The following is a 6,000-nucleotide window of genomic DNA, read 5'->3' as shown; positions in this document are numbered from 1 at the left end:
ATGATGATCTGCTGTCAAAAGAAGAGGAATTGACACTTAGCAATCGGTTTAGAGAAGCAAAGCTATCCCAGGACAGTACTATAAGTATCCCGACACCAGGAGAAGCTTATTTTGGCCCAGAAAGTTCATGCCCAGAAGGACTACGGATAAGATTTGAGGAGCCGGTGGAGGAGAAAAAACCTCCCCGGTTACAGCAAATAACTCCTGAGGAAGATGGTGTTTGGGTTAACAAGAAGACAGGCAAGGAAGTTAGAAGCAATTTTAATCAAACAAGTCGCATTTGGGAAAAAAAGCCGTTAGCAGAGATCCTACAGCGTTCTTCAACAAAGAATAAAACATCAAATCCAGATGAGGCTCAGCCACCAGAGGATTAGAAAGAAATTTTGCTCAGGTTCAAAGTTCTTATGAGGCTGGTACATTAGTAGTTTTTGAGGGTGTGTTAAATACCACTCTCTAGCACTATTGAATATAAATGCTACTACTAATAATATTAAATGTTATGAAATATCAATTCATATAGCCTTACTTCACTGAACATGTACAAACAGTTGAGAAGCAATACAGGTTCATTAAAAAGCAACAAAAATACCTTCAGTAAAACTCTTTTGATCATGAATTTACTAAAATTGTTAAGATGACTTAGCCTCTATTTTAAATATTCCTATTGTTAATAGCTAACTGCAAGAAAAGTCAGTGTAGATTTGTGCTGTAACCTCCTTATTCAATGATACATCAGGTATGCTGACGGTCCCACATTTTCTGATTCAGTTGAAGATACTTAATTCGTTTAACTTAGCAAATATTCACAAGAATTTCTTTAATCCAAATTAATTAATGGATATGTAATCTGTAAAGACAGAGTTTTGCTGTGAAAACAGGGCAAATCCTTCATTTTTAGCAGATTTATGGATACTTTATATAAATCTAAAATATAAATATACACACATACTGTACATATACATGTACTTATAAAAAACAGCAATTGCAGCTCATCCAACTTGAGTTCTTAACCTTTTCAGTTTTTGAGGCATTAAGTTAAAAAAAGATATGTAAGAAGTAAGTTACGACATAGAATGGACATTTCTTTTTTTAATTTATAATTTTCTTTATACAATCATATCGTCTTTGCAGCACATTTTACATCTTTTACATATCCATAGTGTTTCCTTTATCTATACATATATATCTAGTATAGCTATATCCTTATCTATATACCTATTTTACACATCTTATTTCATACATAATATAATTTGATCCTCTCATATTTCTTATTTCATCTACAATCTATCTTGTATTTCCCCCTCTTCTTGATTCTGCGGTTTTGTATTTGATTTGTAGTTTCTTGATCTTTCTTCTTCTCTTTGTTACTATCCTATTTTTTTCTTCTTTCCTCTAGCCAATTATACTACAAGTCCCATACTAAGTAGAATTCTGCTTTCTCTTTGTCTTTTAGCTGTTTTGTGAGCTTGTCCATTTTGGCGCATTCCATTTTTTTTTTATCACATTGTCTTCTGTTGTTGTATGTTTGTTTTTCTAATTCTGTGAATATGAGATTCTTGCTGCCGTGGTTATATGTGAAATTAGATATTTGATTTTCTTCTCATACTTCTCCTTAATTATTTCTAATAAAAATAGTTCCGGTTTTAATTCTATTTGATGTGCAGTAATCTCTTCAAACCAATCTTTTATTTTTGTCCAATATTTTTTTGCGGCCTCGCACGTCCACCACATATGATAATACGTTCCGTGTAGTTGATTACACTTCTAGAAACATTTCAGAAACATTCTTGCAATTCTCGCGGTTGGTAAGTGCCATCTGTAAAACATCTTATATATGTTCTCCCTGTATGCCGTTGCCATTGTTAGTTTATAGTTTGTTTCCCAAAGATTTTCCCATTCTGCCAATTCTATTGTGTATCCAAAATTTGTTGCCCACACTATCATGGTCCCTTGCACTACTACTTCTTCCATCTTGAATCTTAGTAGATAGTGATAAATTTTTTTGATCAGTTTCTTTTCAGTTCCCTGTAGAATTTTGTCTAATTCTTGTGGCTCTTTATAGAATCCATCTGCTTCTCGATCTTCTTTATATCTCACCTGTATTTGTAAATATGGCCACCAATCTATATCTATTCCCTCATTCTTTAATTCTCGTCTTGTTTTTAGTCTTTCCTGATTGTCTAATATATCTTCCTATCTTATTATTTTATTTATAACTATATGTAGAGGTAAATTAATGCTTCCATAGTGGATAACCAAATTGGGATTTTATTGTAGTGGTTTCTTTTAATTTTTAACCATGTTTGAAGTAGGCCATTTCTAATTTGGTATCTTCGAAAGCAGCCATGAGTTTTGTCTTTCCCATTCCAGATAAAGGCATGCCAACCTAATTCTAAATCGTGCCCTTCTATTGTTAGTATTCTCTTATTCTTTAGGTTTATCCAATCCCTTATCCAGGTGAGAGCTGCTACCTGATAGTAGAGCTCCCAATCAGGGAGTACAAAACCTCCTTTCTCTCTACTGTCCTGTAATAATTTTAACTTAATTCATGGTTTTTTTCCCTAGCCAAATGAATTGTGTTACTAATTTATTTAGATCTGCAAAAAAAAGTTTCCTAAATTTATTGGTATTACCTGGAAGAAAAACAGGATTTTTGGTAAGATGTTCATTTTGACTATAGCAATTCTTCCCATTAGTGAAATTTGCAATTTTCTCAAATTTTCCAAATCTTTAATTTTCTGTATTGTTTTATCATAATTATCTTCTTTGATTGTTGAGCAATTCCCTGTCAGCAAATTCCTAAAAATTTTACTCTTTTTACTATCTGCATTCCCATTATTTCTTCTAATTCTCTCTTGTCTTTTAGTAAGATTTTTTTGTAATGAACTTTGTTTTGCTCTTGTTAATTTTATGTCCTGCTACTTTACCAAATTCCTCTATTTTTTGAATTAATTTGGTTCCTGCTTCTAATGGCTCTTCTAAAATAAATACTATGTCGTCTGCAAATGTCTGGATTTTATATTCCTCTTTTAAAATTTTTAATCCTTTTATTTCTTGTTTCTTTCTGATTTCTGTTAACCCTCTAATGTTAGGATAAATAATAAGGGTAATAATGGACATCCTTGCTTTACTTTTTTCCAAATATTAAATTATTCTGTGACATCCCCATTACTTATTACTTTTGTCGTTTGTGTCAAATATATTGTTTCAATCAAATGGACATTTCTATCACCCAAATCAGACTTTCATTTTCCGTGGAAAACGTAATGATTAAAAATGAGTTCACTGAAAATGAAATTATGAATAAAATTGATCTGGAATGAAGGAAATACTCAGAAGCATGGATTTCATCTTTATTTTTGATAAAATAACCAAATAGCTGTTCATACACAATACTGAATCATAATATGATTCCATTTTGGTTGGCATTGAGTAGCCTAGTTGCATTCTGCTTCCTTGAGGGTCGTGAACAGAATTTCATAGAAGAGTTCTAAACTGCCAGATTTAAAGTTGACAGATAAAATATAATTTTTTCAGACCACCATACTATCAGTTTGCCCAAACAGATTATTTGCCCAACCATGCACTTTGGAAATAAAATTGGAATATTCCTTTGTTGTCTTTTTCCAAGTCTATATTAATATTCAGACACTAGAGTGAATAGGTTTAACGTTTAGCCCTTGGAGAGAAAACTATGACTGTTTACAAGATGTACTGATACAAGATGGTTAAAATATTCTGTCCCTAACAATTTTTTCATTCTTTCCTTCCCTGTAAAGTAAAATCAAGTATTTTGCTAGCATTTCTTCTCTGCTTTTCTAAGTCATATATTTGTCACAGTGTATTTGTAGACATTTGTCATGTTAATTCTTTGGGGGGGAAATAGGCATCTTCAGAAAGGTTGCTGTGAGACACAATGAGGAAGATTTATTGTAATAATTATAAATTATGGATTTAAAAGCCTAGGGGGTCACCATGACAGCAAGTTGAAGAGCAGGTTATATAGTCAGCAGAAGAGCAAACTTGCATCTGAAAGTTTCAATTTGTTTTTTAAAGTATCATTTATCTTCATTAAAAAGTTTATCCTTATTTTTTATGCTGCTCTGGTTCTTTCTTCAAGAAAGGCAGAATAATATAACAGTTATAGGTTGTGTGGCCTGTAAAGTAGCATTTTTGCATTTAAAAGCCTTGTCTTTCCAAATGGCTGTGATTGCGGTGCTTGTTACTGAACATGGTAGACAGACATTTCCTGCAAGAATAGATTTACAATATATTCAGACACAAGATATTGAAGTGATTTCAGCTGCTGTACCTGCTCGAATCTCATGTTGAAACTGAGCATAGGAAAGGTGAATATGTGCCAAGGATGCCCTCCAGTGGAAAACAGCCCACCCTCATTAGGTGCAGAAGCGTTACTGAATTTTCTGCTCTGATAAGAATAGACTATTTTCCATTTACCAGTACGGGCTGCTGGTACATCGAGAATGTTTTACATATAACAGAAAACATTAATATCACTATTTTCCCACATCCGATCAAAGTTTTCCCCCATTCTCTAGCTTGGTATTTCTTGGATACAGAAACAAGTTTGAGTGCATTATTTATTACTGCAGAGAAAAAGAGTGCTACTTATATCCCACACAACTTGATAAATGCTGTAGGAAAAGGAGACATCACGCCTATATTTTATGTAGCAGTTGCATAACATATGAACAATATATAAAAGTGTATTCATAATTAAGACACCCGAATTTAGATCTGTGAGAATCTGGGGCGGGGGTGCGATTGGCAGCTAGGCTGGAGGGAGGGCTCAAGTAAGAGCTGAGCTTGGTGTTATTACATACCTGAAAACAGCTTAAGCACGACCTCCCCAGAATCCATGAAGCTTTATCTGGTCCTTCCCAAATGATCAGTTTGGTGAGATTCTTGTAACATAGGTGTTAAACAATAAAGTTTGAAATCTTATTCATGAGTGGTTTTGGTTGCTTGTCCTGATAGAATTTAACCTGATTAAGTTTCTTAGGTAATGAGGGACAGAAATTTTGAAGTTACACATTTGACACTGATACTTCGTAGGTGTCCTATGGCAATTGTAATATGTCAAAAACTCCTGAAATACAGAGTAAACTCTTAGACTGAAAATAGTAGATCTAAGAACAACCATAGAACTATAACAGCCTCTATTTCTATGATTTGTCCTTTGATATAGATTAAGGGCCTGTGGACCAGAGGTGGTATTCAGCAGGTTCTGACTAGTTCTGGAGAACCACTAGCGGAAATTTTGAATAGTTCGGAGAACCAGTAAATACCACCTCTGACTGGCCCCACCCAAATCTATTCTCCACCTTTCCTGATCTTAGCTGATCAGGTGGTGTTGTGGCCCAGCAGGAGCCATTGGAGCTGCAAACAGACTCCGACAGCGAGGGGCCTTATCAGTCGGCTCTGGAAGAGGTGGAGGGCCCTGGTCAGGGTTCCGACTCCAAGCAGGGCGCAGAGAGGCTGGTTGGCCACCAGGAGGCACCTGAGGCATGGAGCAGTGGTGAAAGCTGAAGGGAGTGTGCTCCTGACGCCAGGCCCACAGAACCGGTAGTAAAAGAAACACTGCTGGGGACTCTGTGCTGTGGAATCTTCTCCCCACTTCTGGAGGCAAGGATGGCTTCATTGCTTCTAAGCTTTTGGGGGAACTAGATATGCTGTCAAGCTTGGGGACTCCAGCAGGTGGGTGAAATGGTCAGGTGGCTCCATTACTATTATCAACCCTTTGCCTATTAATTATATTAAGTTGTTTTTATAGTTTTTTTTAACATTTCAACATTGGTTAATAATGATTTTAGATACTTTTTAGTTTTGTTGTATGCTGCCCAGGGCCACTTGTGACATCGGCAGCTCTATAAGTGAGATAAATAAATAAAAATTATAAACACTTGGCTATCAAATACATGTGCTTGTTTGACTGATGAAATGGGTTTTTAATCAGTGGGTTTTTAAAAAATTAAGATT

This window comes from Thamnophis sirtalis, unplaced genomic scaffold (genome assembly GCF_051295495.1).
Source record: "Thamnophis sirtalis isolate CommonGarterSnake01/CBP01778 unplaced genomic scaffold, rThaSir2_p1.2 scaffold_1, whole genome shotgun sequence".
Classification (NCBI taxonomy): Eukaryota; Metazoa; Chordata; class Lepidosauria; order Squamata; family Natricidae; genus Thamnophis; species Thamnophis sirtalis.
Note: the sequence above shows the minus strand (reverse complement) of the source record.